The sequence below is a fragment of the Malaya genurostris genome, chromosome 3 (genome assembly GCF_030247185.1).
Source record: "Malaya genurostris strain Urasoe2022 chromosome 3, Malgen_1.1, whole genome shotgun sequence".
Taxonomy (NCBI): Eukaryota; Metazoa; Arthropoda; class Insecta; order Diptera; family Culicidae; genus Malaya; species Malaya genurostris.
The window spans coordinates 298,413,544-298,441,335 of NC_080572.1; the positions used below are offsets into that span (position 1 = coordinate 298,413,544).

Genomic DNA, 27,792 nt, shown 5'->3' on the forward strand with positions numbered 1-27,792 from the left:
CGGTTAACTTCAGGCGCTTGTGCACGGCGAGTCAAGAAGAACGCGCAAGCAACGGACGAAGAAAAAAAAAATACTACTTTTTCCTTCAAACAGAGTGTGTTTCTTCGCTACTGCTGCCGCTGTCGATGCCGACGTTCGCGTCGTTGTCGCCGTCGCCGTCGCCGTCGCCGTCGTCGTCAAGCGGACTTCGGTTTGCGGTAGATTAGCGCACCATTTCGACCGAAGTTCGCACGAGCAGCTGAAGATTTGAGAAATTCGCTCGGGGATTAAACGGTGATAGTTTTCAAAATGTTTGATAAGAACTTCGATTAATATTTTGTTACGAAAAATCTAATTTTTGAATGAAACTTGACTCTTTTCCTACTTTTATTAGCATCTGCACGGTTATCGTTTATTGCCTTTCTCATATAGAAAGGTTATGCAATCACTATGAAAACCGACTTTTGAACCGAGTGTCATATACCATTCGGCTCAGTTCGTCGAGTATGCAAAATGTCTTTATGTGTGTGTGTGTGTGTGTGTATGTATGCATGTAACATTTTTTCAACTTAATAAACTTATATTCAAATGAAAGGTCTTCTAACCCCACACAAAGTTCCTGACTTTCATTCGAATCCGACTTCCGGTTCCGGAATTACAGGGGATATGCGCAAAAAAAATGAAAATAAGTGCACTTACTTTTCTCAGACACGGCTAAACCGATTTTCACAAACTCAGATTCAAATGAAAGGTACAATTGTCCTGTACAAAGTTCCGGAATTTTATTTTGATCCGACTTCCGGTTCCGGAGTTACAGGATGATTAGTGAAAAAATTCTTATTTCAAATTATTCAAATTGGCGTAACCGATTTCAACAAACTCAGATTCAAATGAAAGATCTCATGGTCCCATACCAAACTTCCAAATTTAATCCGGATCCGACTTCCGGCTCCGAAATTATATAATGAAGTGTGTTAAAAATTGGATACTGTCACTTGAGGCGGCGAAACAAAACACGTAAAAACGATTCTCAACTTACCTCGAAACTACTTCAATCGGTAGCCACTGTCAATAGACAACCAAACAACCCGATTCTGGCTATGGTGGTTCTCGTTTTCTGATTCCGGAAGCACCGGATATAAAAAGTAGAATAATTTCTAAACTTGCCTCAAAACTATTCCATTCGGTAGTCATTGTCAATGGACGGTCAGACATTATTTTGGTTTTCCTTGTTGATCGAAGATTGTAGCCATAGACTCAAAAATGGAAGTCACTTTTCTCGAACCAACTTCCGAACTACCGGATTCCGGTTTCAGAAGTACCTCTTTTTGTTTCTTCAAAAATGACCTAACTGACCTGAGTACTGTTTCGTTTTCGTTTTTTAAGAATCAAAGAAAATTATTTGAAGAATACAACACATTTATATAGGAGAAGGCATCATTACACCACTAGGTGGATTAAAACAGGTATTTTTTTTTGTATGGAAAATGCTTTACTCTTCACTATACGGGGCCTGGTGTCAATTGAAAGTTTCAAGAATAGTATGAAGTTTGCCACCAAGAGAAATCTATAAATATATGCCATTTTATCTTTTCAGTCTTCAGTCGCCACTGATTGCCTGTGATGGAAACACGTAGCTTGTGTAGAGAGTGGATGACAAAAGTGGGTTACGTCCATTCGTTCGCTGGATACTCTCTTTTGTGCTTTGTGTGGATAACGGAAGTGCGTTGCACACCGTATTCGCTTGTGTATATTGATTACCTATCAGCTTTGGATTCATGTAAGGGGCAAGACTCTTTGCAAGCGTGTGAGTAATGTCAACAATGTGTGCGTAAAAACAAATTCCGGTGCTTCTTTTCCTGATTTTACTCAATAAATCTTCCATATGGTTGAAAAATAAACCAATCGGTTCATACTGCTTAACCCGTTGACTGCCACGACCATTCTCAGAATTCCGGTCTAAAAAGCCAATTGCATTTAATCATTTTATATTATATTATATTATATTATATTATATTATATTATATTATATTTTCTGTTTATTTATTAATAAAATTTCTGTTCATGTCGCCAACATTGATTTTTTGTTCTCTTCCCAGAAGCCATCTATCCATATTAGCACTGATATGCTACGAGTTTAAGCGTGGCTACGCGACAATGGCAAGTAAACACAGTACGAGATAACTCGTAGTCGGCGTCCTAGCAAAGAACGGAATATACGAGTTATCTCGTAGTTGGCAGTCAACGTGTTAAAATTGTAATTCAAGAAAAGCGAAAACCTTAGTCCAAAACTCTTCCGTTTTTCTAAAAACTGCTCGAGAAAAATTATTTCAGTTTCAGCTTACTTCTACTGACACATTTGATTAGCAACAAACACATTCCTATATGGATTTCCTCTTGCAGAAATTATTGCGATATACAGATTTACGTACCTTCTATAAGTAAACCCGCAAAATATAAGCCTTTAGTTTAACACACGAAAGGCAATGGATAAGAAATATTTAGTTTTGTTTATTTTGTGTAGCGCAATCTAATACAAATGCATTGAAGCAGTGTTGCTAACTTTTTAATTGGGGAATTAAAATCTGCATTCACAAAATGTAAGCAATTTTCCTTGAAACGTTGGTGAAAAATTGATCAAAACTGATATTTCATCCAAAATGTCAGGCTTAACATTCATTTGAGAATAAATTATTGCTAAAAAAGATTGTTTGAAACTCAATCGTGCAAGCCACTTGATAAACTCGTTGCACTGCATATATGAATACATAGATTTATGACATACGTACCAAATAAAATATACGTAATGCACAAATTACCAACACAAGTTAACTTGGTTTACTCTTGATCCTTAACTGTATGCGAATATGCCAAATATGTGTTCGTTTGTGTGGGTTAGTTCGCTATTAGTTTTGGTTCACCTGTGAGCGATGGGGTTTCAGAAAACGCTGTACTTATGATCAGAGTTACCGTAATTCAAAACGCTTTTAACTAGATGATTTGACTATAGATATATTTCTCGAGGGCCGTTAGATTAGGTTCTGACTTCTGAGTGCAAATGACGATTTTTTGTTGCTCACTTTCTCTTTGATTTTTGGGGAAAAAATGTACCGCTAGTCGGACCTGAATAAAATTCAGCAAATCATTTATTGGACAATCAATGGTTTATTTGGTTACAGACTCTCATGGTCTACAAACTAGAAAAGTTCACTAACCAATATAAAGACGTAGCTTATGAAAAAACATTCTTGAAATTAACATTTTCACGATAAGTATACCCTACCTACGGAACCGGAGGTTCGATCCGAATGAAAATTGGAATATTTTTGTGGAATCTTAAGACAGTTCAGCAGAGTCAAAGATGGTGAAAATCGGTTCAGCCATCTCCGAGAAAAGTGTCATTATTTTCACTTTCACACCCTTCAATTCCAGAACTGGAAATCGGATCCAAATGAAATTCAGGAACTTTGTTTGAGAACATGAGACCTTTCATTTGAATCTAAGTTTGTAGAAGCTTTGAATAAATACTTTTTGAATGATATATTAGTAACTGAAGGTTTTAACTTCCAAAAAATAGCTTTAGCATTTTATACAGTGTCACATAATTATTGCATATTTTTCAAAATTAAATCTGTTGATCAGAGAGTTTTGAAATTAAATTTTAATGCCACTTTGATTGGTCGTGTCTCGTACAAAAATATCTCCAACTTAGAATCAAATGAAAGATTTGGTGGGTCGAATTCGAACCCCTGAATTTAATTCGAATACTAGCTGAATTGACCGGCGTTGCTCGGAAATGTTTCGTGAAGGAAAGGCCTCAAAAAGATTATAGAAATTGTCAGACCCCCTTATCGAAATACTTTGAATGTAGTGAAACACGGCCAATTGAACAATACTCCGTACATATTCAGATTGCTGACGGCCAGTGTGTCATCTCAGATCTCACAATAATCATAATTTTCAAAGCATTCTCGTCAAATTAGTCAGGTCAGTTTTAAGTTTTTATGTTTTTCGTAAAACTCAATCAATTTTACCTTACACTTCCCATGTTAGGGACACTTGCTACACGGAACGACCGAAATTAGCTCTGCGACTAATTCGTATTACTGTTTTTGAATTAGTTGATTTTAACAACAAAATATCCAAAATAACTATGAAATTAGTTAAAATTGAGAATTTACTTTCCTGAAAAAACTCTTATTTTTAGGAATGTGTTTAGTTGGCGAATAACCTGGACACAAACCAGCAATATTTCAATCCAACACGAAAATCTCATTGACATCTAATTTTGTTATTAAAATGAGAAAATTTGTTTCTATTTATCTATCACTATCATTGCTGAAGGACAGCACAAAGAAAACAAAAATGAAATTGGTTTGTTAACCAAAAACTCATGAGAAGTGTCAAAGTAAAACAATTCATTAAAAAGCTAAAAAGGACAGTCTTATTGAAACTGCTTGCAAATTGTTTTGATGTTTTCGCATGTGCTACGATATATCCATATATAAATTTCTAAACTGATATGTAAAAATGCCGTAAACTCTTAGTGGAAAGTGTATTTATTCACAATTGGTGCTCATTTGATGCGATTGTGCGTAATAATGTTTTTAAGTGAAACAGTTAAGTGAATTTCGAATGTTGCACTCAAAGTGTGCTCAAAGTTTTCAATGAGTGAGTCGATTTCGCGAAGTCGAATGAAAAAAACAGCGATTTAGAAGAAAAATTTTCAAAAAGAAGTTTATGTTTCGTTCATGTCTTTTTCTCCAATACAACATCATATTTATACCTGCCAATATAGAAAAGACAACCGCAACTGAAAGTTTTTTCGGTAGTAGTGTGCCATCTAGTGGCTAGTAGTCATTACGGTGTTACCGTTTTTTTCGGTGACAGGGCGCCATATAGGTGCAAATTGCAGAAGCCAATTCAACTATTTATGTTGGTTGAAAATAACGTTTTATTTCTCTAATTCAACTAAAAAATTAGTTGAAGGGAAAGGAAGCTAAGAAATGACAGCACGTTTAATTGGTGAATTCACCTAAAAAAATAGTCATTTTAACAAATATTTTATTATTATTATTAAGGGAATGAGAATTAGAAAATCTAAATTAGCAAAAGTAAGATTTTTTTAGTTGTCTCAAAAAATAACTAACTAAAATCAGAAAATCAACTAATGTTTTCGCCAAAATGCTGATTTCGGTCTTTCCGTGTACATCTTAAAATAACCTGAAAATCTTCTTTGATATAAAAGTAATATCACTATTACTCAAAAAGAATCTCTCTCGTCGAAAAAAATTTAAATTTAACTCCTCTTTTTTAGTGAACTTACTACAGCTCTCCTCCATTGTTACTCTTATTATTTTTGAGTAGTGTAGAAAGTATCTGTGCTCTTCAGAAAGAATCGATTTCCACCTTTGGTACATATGCCAAACTTGATGGTGATTCGTTTAGTTGTTTCGTAGTTATGCCGAAACGTACATAAACTAGCGTTCAAGGGCAGATAAACATTATTTTCCTTTAGTTCTTTGAATTCCCCGGCAAAATAAAACCAGATCTTTTGAAATTCTTTTAAAAAATTTACGTTGTATTCAAAATAATAATAGCAATACTATCTATGAACTAAAATAATAACTTGTGTCAAGTTAGGTGTGGTAATCTATTAAGTTGTTTCGGAGTTATTGTTGATCATAAAAACAATTTGAACTTTGCACAACCCTAGGATGAGACCCTTATTTTATCCACAACCAATCTTTATATCCACTCCCCACAAATACCCTTAAGACCATATTTCAGTGTTTCGAAAATGGTCTTCAAAAAGTATCGATTCTCGTCAAATTAGATCAATTTCTGTCATGAACTTCCCTGTTAAGAACACTTGCTACGCTCCCTTTCCAAAAAAATATCCTTATGACCATCTTTGAAGAGCAAGAAGAGTATCTGTGTCAAGTTTGGTGGCAACCCGTTGTGTAATTTGAGAGTTATGCCGTTACAAGCATATAAACTTAAATTTTTCTTCATATGTATAGATGACTTCCGGTTCAGGATTTGCAGGATGGTATACACAAAACATGAGAATATTTGCACTAACTTTTCCCAGAAATGACTGCACCGATTTTCACGAACTCAAATTTCAATGAAAGACCTCGAGATTCCATCTAAAATTCCTGAGTTTTACTTCGATCCGACTTCTGGTTCCGGAACTACAAAGTGATTAGTGTAAAAAATATGATTTCAAGTGTGGTTTTTTCTCAAGAAACCATATAAAGAGCAGTAATTTTCTTAAAATTAGTGTGAAAATTTCTTCGATTTTTCACAGATGGGAAGCCCGATATTCACAAACTTAAATTCAAATGAAAGATTTTACAGTACTGTAACCCTGTTCTACACATTCTGCAGATCCGATTTTTGATTCTAGTATGACAAGGTGATGAATGTTATAAATTCCAAACCGTCATGCAAAGTAACGATTTAATGAACTAAAAATTCTTCGGAGCTGTACTGGAAACTATGGTTTTGCATGTTGATGACCAATTGAATAGACTTTGGCTACAGCGGTCACCAACTAATCGGTTTCGATCATTCCAAAACGAGACTCACTCCGATGTCTCGAAGATAGTTATCATTTGTTTATCATATTTTCAAGATTTGAAATTGTTTTTTTTTTTGAAGCTCAAGATTGCAAGCTAGATCTGAGTTGTTATTATTATTATTATGTTACTTTATTTATCCTCGGTTTTAAACTGAAGGAATTGATATTCACTTATGTCTTTCGAATCGATTCGAATCAGATGACACAAAACTCTCCCTCAGTTGTTCCAAATTTCAAATGGATATCCTGAAGAAGCGTATCAACTCTAGAAACAATCACATTTCCAAGAACCAAAGCAGCAGCTGACAGAGAAGAAGATAAACGTCAACTACTCCTATATGTAACATATCACTGTAGACAAGGCGCCTTATCCGGATGTCGATATCGTTCCATATCATCGTTTTCTGTGATCAAAGAAGCCGTTTTCCACAGATGCCACAATAGTGTGGTGCTTGTGTGGCTCAAAATAATAATGAGTTCTGTACCACTGAAGTGTCATTCGAACCGTTGGGTCCCGGCTCATTGCTCCATTCCAGACAATGGAAGAGCCGATAATTTAGCCAAACGTGGTGCTATTGAGGGTGAAATTTATGAGAGAACGATTGTTTTCAACAAATTCTATAGCGCGTCTCGCCAAAGAACACTTGTCAGCTGGAAAGCTTCTTGGGATAAAGATGATCTGGGTCGGTGGATAAACTCAATTATTCCTAAAATATCGACAAAGGCATGGTTCAGGGGACTGAATGTGAGTAGGGATTTCATTCGTGTGATGTCCAGACTCATGTCCAATCACTGTGCTTGTGGCGAAGGTTATCGCGATATTGATCAAACGACATGCATGGAGTATCGTGATGTCAGATCTTAACTAATAAATACCTTACGTACCCAAGGTAGACTATCCAATGTCCCAGCTCGGGACATTCTTGCTTGTCGTGACCTTCCTTACATGAAACTTATTTATCATTTCATTAAGTCCATTAGGGTTCCAATTTAAATTTTATTTTGAAACTATACGATGTTGAATAAAATTGATGAACTGATACAAACAAACTTGAAATAGTTTTAAGATCATGTACAAAATGAATGTATTTTATTTAATGTAATTTATAATAGCAAATCGCTTGATAAAAACAGTGTTTAGATTAACTAATGAATACCAAAATATTAATATGATATTCGAAATTAGGTTTAAAGTACTATGAATTGTGGATGCCACGGCGAAGAAAAACTTATTTATATTGCCTATGAAATAAACGTATTTATGAAAAAAAATCCACCTAGCAGTGAGATGATACCTTTTCTATCAATCCGCATGTGTTTTTGCATGAATATTCTTCGGTGTTTCAGTTCTCATGACATTATTTTATTGACCGTCGAATTAAGCGGCAATTTGAGATTTTATTCACGTATTACTTTGTAATATCGAAACTGCAAATCGGATCGAATTTGAATCTAAAAGTGTGATAATCGATTGAACGTTCCATGATATGTCGGAGTAAGTTCCACTTACGGTTTACGGTAATTTAAGGTACTTCCAGGGCCGGTATTCAGGAACCAGCATAACCCAAACCGATTCGTATGGCCATATGACGAATAAATTGCAATAGTTTTGAGTCAAACTTTTAAGCTTTTCGGGATTGTCATGTTCTATATCGGTTTGAATTTTAAAAAATCATTATCCTGTAATTCCAGAATCGGAAGTCAGAATTGGATAATATAAATTAATTTGGTCTTTGTAGATCTGGCTTTTTTTTAGAAAACGAAAGAGCTTTGAGAAACGATTCGATACTGGAACCGGAATTCGAAATTCGGTGTAGCCGAAGTCAGATAAATTCACTTGAGTAGCTGTATAGTTTACATTTGTTTCAAAATATTTGAAAATCAGTATAAACATCTTTGAGAAATCGTAGTGCGAATTAAATCCGAATCGAAAACTGAATACCACTAAAACTTAAATAAGTTTATTTGGTTATCGACTATCCAAATCTGCAAACCCGATAAACCTGATTAATTTATGTGAAATAGACATTTTTATACTAATCATCCTGTATTTCCTAAACCGGAAGTTGGATCTGACTGAAAAGCAAGATGTTTTACAGGATCTTAAAACTTTTCATTTGAATTTTAGATCGGTTCAGCCATCTACGACAAAAATGGGTCCACAATTTTCATTTCGTTTCACATATCATCCTGTAGTTCCGGAACCAGAAATCGGATCCAAACATAATTCAGGAACATTGTTTAGGAGCATACGACTTTTCGTATGAATCTGAGTTTGTAGAAAACGGTCGAGTCATCTCGGAAAAAAATTGAGTGAAATTATTTGTCACATACGCATTTGCCGATTTCGACGAACTGATTCGAATGGTATATGGTTGTTATGTTCTTCCAGCATTTATTGCTGTAAGTAGTGAGTAGTTTAAATATAATTATGGAATTGCTTTCAACTGGAAAATGCTGATATCATTTGGTTTACATATGTCATATTCGAACAATTACGAACGAACCGTGCTAAAATCGGTCCGAGGCAAAATGTCATGAAAAAGGATACTGTACACAGTGTTTTTAGTACTTAGAAACAATTGTATGTAACAGTATTAAAAAATCGTGTTTTACGTTGCTCCCAAGCAACGCTCAAAACTCCTACTGCTGGAATAGGAGGAAAAGTCGCTTACACAAAAATATCGATATCTCCTTTAAAAATGAACTGATTTTACCAATCTATGGCTTGTTAGATAGCTATTACCGTGCGGAATCTAAGTCTGGAAACATATTCTGTTTTCAAGGTCAAATGTGGCAGATACTGTCAAAAAACTTGACTGAAAATTTTGACATAAAACTTTGTATAAATCAAAAAGTAAACATTCGATCTCAAAACCATTCAATAGCGTTCTGGGTGACGGAAAGACCTTTCATTTGCGACTAGTTTGATCGAAATCGGTCCAGCCATCTCTGAGATCTCGACCTCTTAGTTGACAACATACACACACACACACACACACACACACACACACACACACACACACACACACACACACACACACACAGCCACACACACACAAACAGACATTTGCTCAGTTCGTCGAGCTGAATCGATTGGTATATGACATTCGGAAAATTTCTCTAAAGTTTGAGCGAATTCTATACCTATTTCCCACATTCACTCTAAAGATTCTAGGTATGAAAACATATTATTGAAATTGAACCATTTCCATTTATCAGTCTATAATTTCTTTTATCTAAAAATGTTGATTCAAATTGATTTAGCAATTGATAATCAACTAAAATCCCATTGAGCTTTGGATTGTTTCTATGTCCATTTTTTGCGTATGGTTAATATTTCGATTCTGTTCCTTGTTGTAAAAACGATTTTATCTGAAAAATCATTATCAAGTTCTCCTGTACCGCAATTGAATATTTCACGAACCACCACTCGAAAAGCGTTCAAACTTCGTTCATTCAATTTCATAAGCAAATGAGCCAACTCCGGCCAAGCTCGCGTTTCGGTGACATGTACGAGCGCTAAGCAGGAGACTCGATAACCGAAGTCCGGTATAACAGCGAGAACCACGGTGGTGGGTTGTTCGAAGTCGCTCGCCATCGTTCCAACACCAAAGACAGTCAACAGCAGCAGCAACACCAACAACGCCAACAACAACAACATCAACCCTGCCGTAATAAGACATTTCAACAAACGAAACTTTTACGCAAGCTCTGCTTGGTTTGGCATTCCGCATTCTCTCTCTTGCTCTCTCACACACCCGCAGCCAACGCGCAATCGATCGAAGAAGGCTGGTGTTTGGCAGTCGGAGACTTGTGTACGTCATTCTTCGGTAGATGGGTTGGTGGGTGGAATTAGCGCACTCTCCCGCTCTCGCTCTCTCGCGCGCACGTTCTGTATCTCGGAGAGAGCGTATTTCTTCGTTGATGGTTAGCACCGACTATCGAGTGAGGTTCCCGTGCGAGGAGATTCGTGATTCATGCAAATTATAGCACATTAGAAGACGGATTTCGTGCTTTTCTTTAGTTCGTCATCGGCAGAAGTCAAGCACCCTCAAGGTAAACTCGATATCAAGCATTTCCGACAGTTGATTAACACCCACACGACGTTGGTGACGACGATAATGATGATGATGATGATGATGCAGATGAGTAACTGCCAATTTTTCTTCAGCCAAGCGATGTTCTTAAGTCAAATGGTTTGGATTTACCCACAGCCGACCGAATCGAAAGCTGGTTCTTGGCATCAATCAATCCGACCTGCTGGTGACTAAACTTTGGCTGGTGCGATGTGCATTCTGACTGCCAATTCCGTTGCATCGCGCTTCAAGCCCTCGTGTGTCGAAATGCTGCACCAGTAGCTACCTGAATGGTGCATTGTTGGCAGACCGTCGCTGCACGTTCCGAAATGAATTTGGGTGAAGGTTGCAGGTAACTATAGTAAGCTTGCTACGTTCGCTATATGCACTGATTCGTACCTGGTTGGTATTTCTTCGTCGTACGGTACGGATAAGGTGATGGACAGTGCATTTTTGACTCTGTCTGTTGTCTGTGTTTGTCAGTGCTCATCAAACTGACTTGCTTTCAATTTGCTGTTGCTAATTCGTGGATGCGTTCATTGATTGAATAACAGGTTGAAAAAAGTACTTTGAACTTGGATTTGTCGGGTTGAGTAATATGGCAGGTGCGCCTTGACACACTGGACATAAGTTGGAAATTCAAGAATGTAACTCGAATGAGTGACTGTTCGAAAAAAAAACCCCGATCAGTTGTCCTCCAGAAATGTGTAATTGATATGCATTCTTAGCGTTACTCATAAAGGTGATTTAAGGGACTATTGGATCATATCTGCAGTCAGTCGGATGAAACTTTCAGTTTCGATGCTGTATGGAAATAAGGTCAGTTACCTCCAAGACGCAAACAAAGAAAATGAAACCAAAATAATGGTTTTTTCTTGATTCTTGAAGTTCCAAGAGTTGCGACCAAAATGAACCCAAATCAAATTTTATTAACCTAATCTTTAATGGTTACGAAAAGCGGTTCACACAATAATCCGGAAACTTCATGAGAACTTCACTCATCTATTAACGAGCCAAATTCGAACTGATCGTTTTGAATAAAAATTTGAATAGTTTTCAAAATGGAGTCATCTGAGTAGGCGTGCCAATAACTTCATCTTGCGTAATTATATGAAAAAAAGCAAATTTACGAAACGATTATTCGCAATACTTGATACAATTTCCACTGTCAACTGATTGAAACGATATTGGAAAACGTAAAGGTTATCGAACTGCAACTAGAAGTAGTACAGTACCGTAGTGAGGGTGAGGCGAGTGAGGGGATCTCCTCGAGCGCCAACATTCAGGGAACTGGTAAAAATTTGTTGCATGATTATTTTATCAAAAAATTAATTTCTTCCGAATTTTTACACGAAAGGTCAACTCTATAGCCATTTAGAATAAGACCGTAGCAATTATCTTTTATGACGGTTCTCTGTTGGATGGTCGTGCTGCTGCTGGTGTCTACTATCGAGAAATCAGACTGCCGCATCCACTCGGTGGATACTGTACTGTGTTTCAAGCAGAAATCTACGCAATTCGGTGTGGGGTAAAATCGCACTTTAGCAGAGAATTTTTGTTCCGATAGTCAGGTAGCTTTAAAAACAATCAGTTTGAATGATTCACTGTCGAATCTAGTGATCGCATGTCGAACTCAAATCGAAGACCTCTGCATTTCAAATACTGTTTACTTCTCATCGGTACCCGGCCATTCTGGTATTACTGAAAATAAATGGGCTGATGGCGTAGCTTTCAAACGTGCGCTCAAACAAAAGAATTTTTGTTCCATATTGACAGAACTACGTGTTCCATACATGGGTCAATTTGTGTATGGAGATCTTGAATTAAAGGATATTCTTTCGTTTCTTACCCAATGTGGTAAGGAGCTATAGTCAGAGGGTTCATTGTTTTTCCATGAGTGAATGAATCTGAACTATTATCCAACGACGACCGTAAAAATTATTGTTCTTGAGCGAGAAGGTTAAGGTTAAGGGATTTAAGGAATATTGATAAACCGTAAGTCGCCATCTTGGATTTCCAAACCACTTCAAACATCGTTTTCCGTCATTTACTCATCAATCCCGTTCCGAAAATACCCACATTGTAAGGGTTTTAAGGAATATTGATAAACCGGAAGTCGCCATCTTGGATTTCCAAACCACTTTAAACATCGTTTTTCGTCAACTACTCATCAATCCCGTTCCGAAAATACCCACATTTTAAGGCTTTTAAGGAATATTGATAAACCGGAAGTCGCCATCTTGAATTTCTAAACCACTTCAAACATCGTTTTCCGTCAACTACTCATCAATTCCGGTTCGAAAATACCCACATTGTAAGGATTTCCAAGGAATATCGACAAACCGGAAGTTGCCATCTTGTATTTTGAACCGACGCCATCATTTTCTTGCACCCACTTATCACATCCGTTCCGAAAATGGCCATGTGATGGGGGTTTCCACATTCATTACACAAAACTTTTTCTACGAACCAAAACCCAAATAACGTAAACTTATTTTACGAACTACCTCCATTTACAAACCCCCCTTTAGTTCGTAAATGGAGGTTTCGGTGTACCTATTTTCTTTCTCCGGACAGGACCAGCCTAGAGGACGTGTGGAATCCAGCGGGAAGTAAAAACTTAACCAAGAATAGAATATGTAGGATAGAATAGGAGACCATTGCTGGAGTTTCTTTTTTCCTTTACCTCTTCAAAAATTCGAAAATATTTTTTCATTATTTTACGACAGAATTATTTCTTATCTAACAATGGATCAATAAGTCCCGAGACTAACAATGGAAACAATATTTTTTTGCAAATTTTTTTTTATTCATCAACATAATCACCTTTGAGGGTGATACAATGGTTCCAACGTTTTTCCAATTTTTCAATACCATGTTATAAAAAAAATTATCTTTCACTTCAAAATAAGCTTCAGTTTCAGCGATGACCTCCTCTTTTGAGCCAAACTTTTTCCCTGGAACATTTTTCTAAGATCAGCAAAGAGCCAGTAGTCACTGGGGGCTAAATCTGGCGAGTATGGGGGGTGGGGAAGCAGATCAAAGCCCAATTCGTTCAATTTCGCCATTGTTTTCATCGACTTGTGGCAGGGTGCATTTTGTTCCATCGAAAGCAATCGCGGCACCCACTTGGAAAAAACCTTTTTCATGCTCAATTTTTCATGAAGGATAGTAAATACACTTCCATATGATATCTGTGTCATCTCAGCAATCTCACGGAGCTTCACTTTACGATCTTTCATTATAATTTTTGTCACTTCACTCACATTTTCCGGTGTAACGGCTTCCACAGGTCTACCCGAGCGTTCCGCGTCATTTGTGTCGGTACGACCACGTTTAAACTCGGCGAACCACCGACAAATCGTTGCTTTTGATGGACAAGAGTCCGGATAACATTTTTCAATCCATTGTTTTGCCTGCACGGTGTTTTTACCCATTAAAAAACAATGTTTTATCAAAACACGAAACTCGGTTTTTTCCATTTTTTAAACAAACTTCAAAACGACTTTACTCCAACCTCGATAACTCAGCTGTTTCTGGTCGGATCGACTTAAAATTTTGACCCGTTTCAAGCAAAGGTTAGTACTCTAGAAAGACGTGGTTAGTGGTTTACTACGAGCGCCATCTCTGCTTTAGTCTCGGGACCCTTTGATCCATGTGTTATTTACATCTAACATCGGAGAAAATTTTTATTCGGAAGTTTTTCCATGTTATTGCTTGTTTTTCAAGATTATAAATTGAATGGTAGAAATCAACTGTCGTGAAAATCCGATTATATTACGATGCTAATAACAGAGATAACATAGATCGGTATACTGAATAAATAATAGGAAAATACTTGTTTCCTTCGATCACCTATGAATGTTTGATAACCTAACTTTTGATAACCTCCTGATTGAAAGTAAATAAATTCACAGTTTTTCTCGGCATTCGGCTGCCCAGACCAACCATTATAATTGACAATTTTTCGTGGTAAATAGTATATAAGTAGAAACAAAACGCAATTTGGCATTTTAAAATTGTTTGATATAATCTATAGAATGACTTTATTTGTTACACTTTTCAGTCGTTGGACAAGTTTTTCGTTTAGATGAGTGTCAAAACTTTCAAACCGTCATACAAAATGACGATGCAAAGCCGCCACATTTAAATGTGTTTTTCAGGATGATAAGAAATTAAAGCGCAAGGAATCGAAAAAGTGTTTAAGTCGAATATGAAAATGACAGTTTATTTTTGTTTAGTGGATAGCGCTTATTGTAATGTAATGAGCAATCATTTCTTTTTACTACCTTACGTTATGACCAAGGCGACCATTTTTTCCATCTTACCAGAAGAAATTTTAGAAAACATAAAAAAAATTCGGTAAAATAATTGCAAGAAAACTTTATATAGATAAACCGTCATTGGCAGAAGGAATCATTTGTAGTTTTTCCCATTCTTGATATTCTCTTTTATTCAATTTGTTAAAATTGACCCGGAGGGCTAAGTGTCCTATACCATTCGACACAGTTCATTGAGCTGAGCAAGATATGTATGTATGTATGTATGTATGTATGAGGCAAATAATGTCACTCATTTTTCTCGTAGTTGGCTTGACTGATTTTCGGGAACTTAGGCTCAAATGAAAAGTCTTATATTAGCATAGGTTGCTGTTGAATGTAATCCGGGTCCGACTTCCGGTTCCGGAACTATAAGGAATTGGCGACGCACTTTCAGACAAATTCTGTAATTGTTCCGCCGTACCTCAAGGTATTAATCTGGGACCCATTTTGTTCGCTTTATTCTTTAACGATGTCTCATCGATCTTTACTGGAAATCATAAGTTGTTATATGCTGATGATTTTGAAATATTCATTGTTGTTGAGAGTCTAGCGGATTGCTAACTTCTTCAATCTTGATTTGTCGAATGGTATACCGATAACCACATGACAATAATCTACGAAAAATGTGTTGTGATTTCATTCCATCTTAAAACAAGCCGTGAGATATTCGCCTTCAACTACGCCATCGGAAATCATGTATTGAATAGAGTTGAATATGTGAAAGGTCTAACAACACTCGAGAGACGAAGAAAGATTGCAAAGGCAGTATTTGCAGCGATAGATATTAACATCTGAGATTGACAGTCCACATCTATAGGCGCAGTTGAATGTTAGTGTCCAAGATCGGAGTTTCAAAGAAATTCCCAGTTCCGGTCAATGCATTCCTCTTTCAACGAGTATTTTTTTTCATTTTCTTAAATTCAATGAATCTGTCAGTTTTTCATAATTGGCTGAATACATGAATTGCGATGAAATCCATGACGATCGAACTATTTATAAACACATTTGTACTGTAGACAAATTATTAGGTTGATTATTGTACCACTTGTTTTAGTTTTTCAATGTATTTTGAATCCCAACTGTTACAAAATTGTTTTTGTAATGTGAGTTTTTGTATAAAGACAGGTTTTGTGCCTATTTGAGAATGGTACATTGAAATTTAAGTAATATAAGAACGGCATCTTTACACCAGAAGGTGGATTGAATATGGTTTTTTTGGCGATAAATTGAAAAGTTGTAGAAGTGGTTGTGAACGTTCTTCTGAAAGATTTTCGAAACGTCTAGGTTTTTCAGTGCGGCTAAAATGTCCTAATTTGACAGACAGTTTACAGAGATGTGATTTGAAAATTCTGGTATGAACGAAAAGTATTTACGGTCACGGCCAGATTCAGAATTAAATATATACACTACCTTGATCGAAAAGTTTCCGAAATCACCACCGTGTGGCGCTCTCAGTCACCCGATTAGATTTTTGTTTTGTTTTAGGATCGCAGATGGCTCTGATGGTCATACCGAAAACTGAATATAAAAAATGTTTCGAGGTTTGGATCAAGCGCTGGGGGGTACTTTAAAGGGGATAATATCGATTGTATTCATGATTTTCTGAATAAATTTCGGAAACGTTTTGATCAATGTAGTACTTCATGAACAAAATTTGCAAATCGGTTGCAGATTTCAATGTTATTATTTCCTACCTGCCCATCGAGATGGAAGATTGTTGCATTTTAGTTTCGTGTTAATGTAGTTGAAAAAGTTTTTAGGACATGATTTTTGTTTCGTTTTCAATTTTGCAGTTGTAATTAGTTAGTTGAAGGAATAATTTTGCAGGCTGGCCTCAGTTTTCACTTGTAATTGTATGTGCTTTCTGTTTTTTTTTTTTTTTCGAAACTGTCGGAGGCGCACAAACCGTTTTGATAGCCGTTTATTTTAACGCTTCAACTAAAAGAGGTTTATAATTAATTAATTTACTTTTCACAGATAAAAATAAAGGTAATTATATGGGTGAGTACTCCACTATTCAACTACTTTTATTTTCAAGAACTTTAAAACACGATTGGAAAAAAAATTATCTTCGCCAAAATGTGGCTTTGTCGATGACGTTTTCCCCTCTGCTGTTGAGTGACATTTGTCATCAGGGATGCCAGGTCATTTTTTCAATAATCTGTGATCAAACTCAAAATCAGTCTGTGGAAATCTGTGACCGTTTTCCGTACCCCAATGTCAGTTCAAAATCAATTTGGTGAGCAAAAAAAAAGGTCTCACTGCCAACACGCTCTGACCCTTTTGCCTCTACCGCTCTGTACTTTTTGGTGCTAGACTGCGCTAGATTCCCAAAATCTGTGAAAATCTGTGATTTATTCTAAAATCTGTGATCATTTTCAGAAATCTGTGAAAATCTGTGTCATTTGTAAAATCTGTGAAACACAGATTAATCTGTGAACCTGACATCCCTGTTTGTCATGTGATGACAGATCGGTGCGTTGCTAAAGGCCGCTTTGTGTCACCTTCACTTGGGCAGTGTGCCCATATCGACGGTTTTCTGTGTTGAAAGCAGTTTTCTATTTTTCAGGTGTTTGAGTTGTGAATTGAACCACAAAGGTAATTTACTGTAGCGATTTTTTTCTTCCTGCTTTCATTGGCAGAGTTTCAGATAGTACACTATTTATAATATGATAAAATTGGTTCACTTCTTCGTCGGCATTTCCTTCCACATTCAATACACTTTGCCAATCTTTTATATTTAGTTATCTTCTTCGTTTTTTTTTCGTTTACCGGCACTTCTTCACACTTCAGGTCGTAGAAAAGATAAATATTGTGTGAAATAATGAATATTCAATGGCGGTGTGAATTGTTTTATTTTGCCATAATGGCAGGATTGATGCATTCACATAAAAATCCTCCATGCAATTTGTAAAAAAAAGGTCTGAATATGCGTTTTTGTTGATTTTTTCAATGAAGTTTATCTAATACAGGCCAAAGTCAGAAATTCTGTCGAAGAATTAATGCAATGTTTTTCGTTTTTCCTATGACTGGAAGTAAAATGGATTTATTTTTAGTGTCCGCGTTTCGTTGATTGGCTTATTGTCGCAAAACTGAAATGCAGAGGCGCTGCTTGTTAAGAGATGATACTTTCAGCAAGAGCTGTCAAATCGGTAGGAAATTACACTGGTTTCTGTTTAAAAAAATGTTGATCCGAAAAAACCTAACCTTACCCAATTCACACATTTCTGAAGATTATCCATGTTTAATCGTAGTTTACACTAAAAAAAAAGTAGTAGTAATCCCTTTGAAATCGATTTTCTTCTACTCCGAGTGTACTTTTATTGCTGATATCTATTTGTACTCTTGAATAAACGATAAAAATGTTGCAAATCACTACTGCCGATATGAAAATTTCCGAAAGAATCCTCCTCTTCTTGGTTCCATTTTTCATTGGCAGATGTCGCTACCGGTAAATCAGCTTTGCGACAATCTGCCAATTAAAATCGTCGTGGGCTTTACTTCAGGTTGCATATTTGTGGTGATTGTGTCTAAAGATTGAAAGCAATAATTCAAAAGATGTTTGCTCGACTTTTCGGAGGGGAAATAGAATGAACAGAAAATATGAACCTTTGCCGATATCGAGGCTTTGGTCCATACATGTTCAAATTTTTTATGTTTGAGAGTAATAATTTCTGCTGAAGTAAAGCAAGAGCTGATGGTATTAAGAACACTACCTACAGATTTTTTCAGACAAAGAGATAAATTACGGTCGTGCCGAAGTACAAAAACTTCTTCGCTTCTAACGCTTTCATTCCAGCTCGGTTCGGTTTCAAGAAGTATGTTAAAAAAAAGTCAATAAATTTTGATGAATTTCTTTCAATTATGCACGTTCTTCGCTGGTCTAAGACCATGGTTTTATCATCGTCAACGCCATTCACCAATCTGTTAAACGATTGATAAATAAAATGTTCAAATAAAAAAAAAAAATTCTAAAAGCCATAAATGTCTAGTCAAAAGCATAGTTTCGATATCAGAAAGAGGAAAATGTCTAAGCTTTAAGTTAATGGTCTACAAAAACTGCGCACTGTTTCACGACTGTAGTGGTAACTAGCCAAATCGTACGAATTTTCATCTTCTGTATCTGACATGTTCGGACGTCAAAAATAGCACAGTTATACGATTTAAATTACACATGCATTCCAAAACATTTAGATGTATTTACGTATTTCGTAATTTACTTCTCTGCATCATACATTTAATATATTCTAGCACAATCCAGTTACTAAATGAATTCCGGTTATACGATTGGTGTTAAATTGCGTCAGCTTTCGAGTCATGTTAAGTATTTGGAAGCCTCAAGTCCATAAAACTCGTTTACAAATATTTTTGTCTGCAGTTACAAATCGCTTGCCAAATCAGAGGCACTCTGCGGCTTGCCAAATCAAAAATCAGCCAAAATGAATTTCTGTCTCCTCGAGCTGGTGCTATAGAAAACTGAATGTATTCCAGTGAATCGTTAGAATGCATGGAACTGCAACTACAACTGTGTCTCATGTGATAAAAGTCTCCAAGACAGAGTCAGAATGTCCGAAGGAAGTTGTCCAGTTCAAGAACTAGCCAAACATGATGATTATAGTTTTCACTGAAAAGTTCGAGGTGTCAGTATATTTTTTTAGAGTCTGATGACTTGTCGGTCTTCTGTAAGGTAGGTATAGTAGCCCTTCCTGTGAATGCTAAAGATAGTTTGTTGGAATGATTTTGATTATGTTTTCGAGACCATTGTTTCATTTGTTTATATCATAAAAGAAGTGTCTAGTGTAGAATGTTTATTTTCGGTGCTGAGAAGAAAATACAAGCATTGTTAATAAAAACATACCACAATGGCCTACAACGATCAACAGTCGTGTTAGGGCTGTTCTAAGCGATGTTTAACAACAAAACAAAAACATTGACCATTTCCGGTCACTGTCGCCGCTGTTTCCGCCCATTGTACTTATCCTGTCGCCTTGCGCGCAGACCAGACCAGCACCAACACCAACACCAAACACCGTGAGCAATTACCTGGAAATGAAAAACAAGAAAAGAAAAATAACCATCATTAGTTCCACCTTGTTAAAACCATATCGCGTCTGATGAATCAGGCAAAATCTGATGCCCGAATGGCCGCTGTCAAGCACGAGAGCAACTCGAGAGCCCTGGGTGCGGTGCGTTTAAGCGTTGCGCAGACTCGAACGAATTCGATCACACAGTTTGACGTGACTAAACGATCGTCCTTGCCGGTAAAATGACTGCGATAACCAAAACATATGTCTCCCCCTGATCACGATCAAGTTCATCCTTCAAACGAACCGTTTTTTGCCGGTGGCAGTCACGCAAATTCTACAGAAAACCCAAATCGTTGAACGCTTTCCCACACCCTTGGGGGGGAAGGCAAACTTAATTCAGCGTCGCACGACGTCGATCGCGGTCCAGCCAGTGGGGGTGGTCCGGACTGCGTAACTCGCAGCCCATCTGCTGATCATTTCAGTCATATTTAATATTCCTCCTGCACTCTCCTTGACTTGGTTATTCGAAAACGACTGCGACGACGATGACAATATGACGAAATAGTTGGATCGCGATCGCTTCGGCAACTTGAGGGTTTCATATCAGTTTTATCGCCTGAGTCTAGGAGTGACACGGAATGATGGGACGATGAACGGGCGGCAAAATTGTATGCGTAATCAATTCAACCGCCGTCCGTTGACGGTGTTGGGCCATGGCGCATCTACCTGTCAGGTTTTGAAGTTTAGTGCGCATGAATTAAGGCAAAGGGAGACAATTGCAAATGGAATAACGAAGGCGCAGTCAACGACCCATCAGTATTCATAATTGGTGGTGGAAGTACAATGGTTTCTTTGGACCGGGCCCGGGGAGGAGGGAAATTCCCGCATTTGCGGAACCGAAGAAGCTTTTCTGATAATGTTTTACCTGCTGACAAAGCAAACCGGGAAGGACGCTGAGTTCCGCAGTAGAAAGAAGAAGGGTTACGACCTTAACTTTTTTTAGTTCCGTTTTGACAGATGTTTTTTTTCACAATGGCTATGAATACTAGATTGCATTAAAAAAAGTTCATATCGCTTGCGACGTCTAACGGCTCAATGCAATTTGACAGATTCAAATTTCGTTACCACGTAGATTCTGGCAGAGTGAAACAAATTTCGGCAGCTTGAAATCGCAACTCGGAAATTAGCAAACATGCATCACTTTCACGCCGCCGCGTGCGTCACGTACCGCAACCATTTATTATTGAGGTAAGCAGACTGCCGAGAGCGAGAGCGTGACCAAAACCCAAATAGAAAAAAAACCCCGAGCGGGTGTCTGTGTCTGTGTGTGTGAGTGTTTGGTGCCCAAAATGTACCGATAATTTCATGTTTGAAGCAATAACATTTGCGTTTTTGAATAGAGGCAAGGATTTTGCACTGCACCGTTGAAAAGGAAAAAACAATTGAAACAGACGCCTGCTACGATAATGATAACTGGTAGTTAGCAAAATATTTATTCGTTTTGAAACGCTAGTTTGGCAACATGGGTTTTGTTGAGCACACTGTTTTACAAGCTTCGAATCATAATAAAATGCACGATGAATAACGCATTCAAACTATCGTCTTCATTACCATCGATAAGATGGATGGTTATCATGTTTTCTACCTTCACTATTAACATAAACTAAACGAAATCACACTTGCTCTGATTGAAATGAAACTTGGCTAACGCCTTGACTATGGCAAGCCATTTATTTTAACCGCACGGAGATAACACTCCGACTCATGAGTGACTTTTGAAGAGTGCGAATGATTTTTTGTATGCTCTTTTTCATATTATTTGGCAAATTGATATCTTTAAAGACTGTCCCGAAAAGTATGGACGCACTTTGATTTCGCTGTAAATAATTCACAAGTGTTAGATATTCAAATTTTATTCGATATACTGATAATATTAGACTACAACAACAGAATATTATTCTCAACATTTGCTACTTAGCCATTGTAGACTAGCTGGCGCACCTTCTTGAGAACGTTTCTCGTTAATTTCCTCTTGGCGACAAGTTTTTACACATTTTTCCAATCTTTCTCGAACTGTAGAATGTTTCGGCTGTCGAGACATGTTTCCTAAGATGTGCCTTCGTTAATGCCCAAAATTTCTCAATTGGTCGAAGTTGTGGGCAATTTGGTAGAGGGGGAAAGTGACATTTTTGGTAGTATACCATTCAACCGTTGATTTCGAGTAGTGGCAAGAAGCAAGATCTGGTCAGAATACAACAGGATCCTTGTGGCTTCGAATCATGGGTAGAAGTCGTTTTTGTAAACATTCCTTAATGTATACTTCGCTGTTCATTGAAGCAGTGGTGATGAAGGGTTTCGAAATCTTACCGCAGCTACAAATTGCTTGCCAGACCATAGCTTTCTTACCAAATTTTTCGACGTCAATCGATGTCTCGGGCTGGTTTAACACTTGCCCTTCTCACACCGTATAATATTGTGGTCCCGGTAAGGGTTTGTAATCGAGTTTCACGTAGGTTTCGTCGTCCATGAGTATGCAGTTCAAATTTCCAGCAAGAATCGTTTTGTACAGCTTTCGAACCCTCGGCCTGATCGATACTTTTTGTTTCGGACTACGTTTTGGTTGTTTCTGCTTTTCAAACGATTCAAACGTTCTTTAGCACGAAGAACATTTGACTTCGAAGTGCCCACTCTTTTGACCACATCCCGAACTGAAACCTCCTTCTCTTGCTCGAACGCCTTCAGTATACGTTTATCCAAACTGAGGGTTAGCGAACCTTTTTTTCGAACCGTTTTCGGTTTATCCTCAAAGGTGTTATCCTCACCGAACTTCCTGATTGCATTTCGCACGGCTTTTTCATTTACTCCTTCCATTTTTGCTATCTTTCTCAGTGACAGACCGCGTTCTGTGCACCATTTGTACACAAATTTTCGACGTTGTTCTGCTGAAAGTCCACGTATTTCGAAATAAACTAATGAAAACGAATAAACAACTGCACAAGTGGTTAGAGAAGAGTGTAAACAAAAGGACGCAGCCATAAAAATTGACAGATTCTGAACCATTGCGAAATGGCAGCGGTTTTTGGTTGCGTCCATACTTTCTGGGACAGTCTTTATGTTTTCAGCTGATTGACAAATAAGAGCTGCTTAAGAGCAAATCAGCAGTTGGAAGTTTTATAAGGGAAATCTATAATAGAACTGTTTTAGTTTTATTTATTCGAACAGTTCAACTGTTAAATTTAAAACTGGTATACGCTGCCGTTCTATTTTTATCTTAATTTATTATATTATATTTTATTTCTATTTGTGAAATATGAGTAAAACATTGCTAGGGCTGCCAATTATTTTTGGTATAATTTCCAGATTTAATTCTAAAACAGACATAAATTATGCATCTAGAACTATAACTCTCCGGAACATGCCTTAATTGTTTTACCTTCTAATTAAAATTGATCCGGACTGGTCCATTTGAACCGCGCGCGTAAATCCAATTAGTTAGATTTGTTCCTAAATTGGTACAGCTTTCTTTGACATTCCTGTTAAGTTTGAGCGGGATATGTCAATTAGTGTGTATTTGGCAGCTGTTTGTTTACGATACGAAAAATTCGTCTGACTATTTTTATTACAAAAAAAAAGAACGATGAGTTTGCTTGAAATTTTGGGTTTCAAATGATATTTACACCATGGAATCATTGAAAATGTGAAGTGTTTTAGAGAATTTACTCTATTTGAGTATTTTAGTGGTATAAAGTATTCAGTGAGGGTCGTGAGATCATAGAAAAAAGTCGGTAAAAATCAAGTTTTCTACGATTACTGCGATGTAGGTTACCATGAATTCGTTCCGACGGGCCAAACAATCTATAAGAAGTACTATTTGGGTGTTTTTAGGCGTCTACGTGAAGCAATTCGTGGGAAATGGCCGGATTTGAGGGCAGACAATTAAAACACGAAGATCAGAATTTTGGGCCAAACACAAAACGAAAGTCATCGCTCCACAACCGTTATTCGCCAGATTTGGCCCTCTGCGACTTTTTCCCCTTTTTCAAAACAAAAACATCCACTCCGGGGAACGCACCATTCGCTGAAGGAACTGAAAGCCATCTCGGCCGAGGCCTATGGTAAGTGTAGGGAAAATTGGATTGACCGCTGGTATACCTGTATTGGTTCAAAAGGAGCACAGCTCGAAAAATTGTTGTGATTTTACATATTATCAAATGCACATATTTCACACAAATTTATATTCAAGATCATGAAAAATTGTGTGATTTGAAACTTTACATGGCTTGAAAACGAAAGGAATAAAAATCAAAAGATCGACATCAACAACGCGACTTGAACCGAAAAACATTAGATCACAAAGCACACCGGTTAGTTGAGTGGGCCACATTAATAATTTCTTTCTGTGAGCATACTTTGAAGAAATTTATTTATTTATTTACTTAGTCTACGATAATTTACATCGCACAGACACCTAATTACTAATTCTTAATCTAAACATATTTTTGGACACATTGAAATCAAATTTGTCGTAAACTTCGTTAAAAAGACGGCAACATACATAAAAAGGGTTGTTGTGTTGAGTGCGGTGGATTGACAGTCGTAGAAATTGCACACGTCGAGTTCGTCTTAATGGAGCAAAAAACGGCAATTTTCCTAAAAGCTCTGCGCAGTCAATGTTGTTAACTATTATATCGAATATCAGGAGCCGCTGCAAGACCTGTCACCGTCTTTCCAGTGTTGGTAGATTGATGAGCGGTCATCGTAAGAGGGGAGATGAACGGGATCCGACCAAGGCAGCAGACGTAGTGCGTATCGTATGAAGCTCCTTTGCACGCTTTCAATTCTTCTGATATGGACACGATGGAACGGTGCCCATACCGGAACGGCATATTCTAAAATACTGCGAACAACCGAACAGTACAAAGTTTTCAGGCAATAGATGTCTTCGAACGACTGTGTATAGGAAAAAAATCCAACGGATGAAACCCAACATGGAAAAGGCCTTCGCGGTGATTAGTGCGACGTGTTCCGAGAAGCGTAGTTTGCTATCCAAATAGACTCCAAGATCCTTTATTATAGTTTACTCCTGGTTCAATACTTGTTGTGGAAATTTTATAGTCGAAAACAGTTGAAGTACATAAACGAGAAAATGTGACAGCATTACATTTACGAATGTTGATCTCCGTTAAGTGTTTCAATATCAGATTGCAGTGCGTAACAATCCAGTGTAGATATAATACTGCAAAAAATCTTCAAATCGTCCGCGTATAATAATTTTGGGGATTTTATCACCTTGCAGAGATCGTTGATAAATAGAACGAATATTAACGGACCAAGATGGCTTCCTTGTGGTACGCCCGAAGATATATCGAACGATGACGATGTTGTGTTTCCTATACGTACGAAAGCGCTGCGTCCAGTCAAGTATGTCCAAATCCACTGAGTAAGCCAATCTGGAAATCCGAGATTTTTAAATTTTTCAACAGCAACAGCGGTGAGGGACTTTGTCGAATGCTTTTGATAAGTCGACGTAAATGGCATCCACTTGCTGCCGTTTCTGCATTTTCTCGATTAAACCGGAAACGTAGCACATCAAATTTGTTGTTGTAGAACGTTTTCTTACGTTTCTGGGAAGGCAAGAGAGGCTGCACAGTTTTTGATGAAAGAAGGAGGTAGTCCGTCCGGTCCAGCACCTTTCGAGGCATCAATCGTCAACAGCTTTCTAGTAACGTCTTGGAGACCAAAAACTAAGCGTGGTATGTCCAGGTTGTAATGGGCCAAACCACTCAAGTACGGTTCTGACAAAGGTGGTGAGTTGTTACTTAGCACACTTTGAAATGTACTAAGGCTTCAAAAAAAATGTTTATTTTTGATTCAGTCCGGGTCAATTTTGATAAGAAGGTATGATAATGAGAATGATGCAAAGACTTCATGAGCCAGTCTTTATGAATGCAACATAGGTTTCGTAATTTGAATCTAACGTCTCCCTACGAAATATAAACTAAAAATATTTAGCACAGAATAACAATCACAAAGACTTCAGTTATTACATTTTCTATCAAAATAAGAAAAAGTTAACTTTAACAGGGGATTGGAGTCCACTAGGAGATTGCTGATACCTATCATCTTTCTCCGGACCAGTGCCAGCCTAGATACCGTGTGGAATCCGGCGGAAAAAAAATTAACCAAGGATAGATTCACTGGGTTCCTGCTTCAATGTCGTAAAACGGCGACAATTGCAGGAGTGTCTTTTTCTCTTCAGTTCTCAGATTTTTTCAACGTTTCACATCTAAAAATTATATTTTACTAAATTATCTCTTCATTAAACTTCATTCAACTTATCATTTTCCGGTTAAATTCTGAAAAAAGTTTTATTAGATAATTTTTTTTCCATGTTATTACTTGCAAATATTCGTTAATATTACAATGTTAATATCTTGTTTGATAAATTGATGTTTTTTCCTCGGTAACCGGCTGCCCAGATCAACACAAAAACTAATTAACCATATATGGCGGTAAATAATGAAGTGGAAATAATAAACAATCAAGACGCGTGTGAAATCTGTTGACCTTAGTTTGGTGATTTAAAATGATTTGATATAATTTATAGAATATGTCACTACAATGAATCAACTGTTTTGTATAAATCCTATGAAATTGGTTAATTATGTAGCAGGTAATTCCATCTAGAAAAACCTGTTTTAATCCACCTAGTGGTGTAATGATGCCTTTCTCATATCAATTATACTATAATACACTATAATACACTATAATACGACATATTACTGTGTTATACTTAAAAATAATTCTCTTCGATTCTTAAAAAATATCCAAAATCGTTTTTCTGTACCGTCTACTGATAAAAACCATCAATTGGAGAAGATTTGAGCTCGATTTAGAAAAATTTTAAGGGTTTTTCGCCCTTTTCAGTGATGGTATAAAATTTTTAACACACTTTACCCTATATTTCCGGATCCGAAAATCGGATCCCGATGAAATGCAGGAATTACGTATGGGACAACAGAACCATTCATTTGAACCTAAGTTTGTTAAAAACGGTTGCGCCATCCATGAAAAAAGTTAAAACACATATTTTTATTTTCTTACACATTTTACCCCATAACTCCGGAGCCGGAAGTCAGATCCAAATAATCACCCTTATTCTGAATAACGGCGTATTGATTTTTCGAACGTATTTCATTTGTATTCCTTATAACGCAAGCAAAATCAAAGGTTGCTAGGATTCGATTGAACCACATTCGATCGAAAAATCAATACGTCGTTATTCAGAATAAGGGTGAATATTCCGGAATTTTGTATGGGACCGTGAGACCTTTCAATTGAATCTAAGTTTTTGAAAATCAGTTCAGTCATCTCCGAGAAAAAAAAACGTTACATACACACATACGCACATACATACACAAACATTTTGCGTACTCGACGAACTGAGTCGAATGGTATATGACACTCTGTTCTCCGGTCCTCGGTTCAAAAGTTGGTTTTCACAGTGATTGCATAACCTTTCTATATGAGAAAAGCAAAATTATAGAAGCTTTTATTCGTTACGCGATAGTATTTCAAATTTTTCTTCAGTTTTCACGAATAAGAACTGTGAATCAATACTTCCCGGAACAAGTGTTGGACTAACATCTCTTCCCATTCCTTAGATGATCTACGTTCGGGCCTGGCCGGCGCCGGTACTGATCAATTAATTCTGGGGTTACCAGAATATGTACCTACATTGACTTGCAGTCCCAGCAAAGTCCCAGCTAATACCGATCAGTAACGGAATAGCAACCAGG

At 37.1% G+C, this 27,792-nt stretch overlaps 1 protein-coding gene across 2 annotated transcripts in view; it reads right to left on the reverse strand.

Moving 5' to 3' along the window:
- LOC131438996 (uncharacterized) overlaps positions 1–27,792 on the reverse strand; it is a 515,523-nt gene that overhangs the window by 363,356 nt on the left and 124,375 nt on the right. The gene's annotated exons all lie outside the window — the stretch shown is intronic.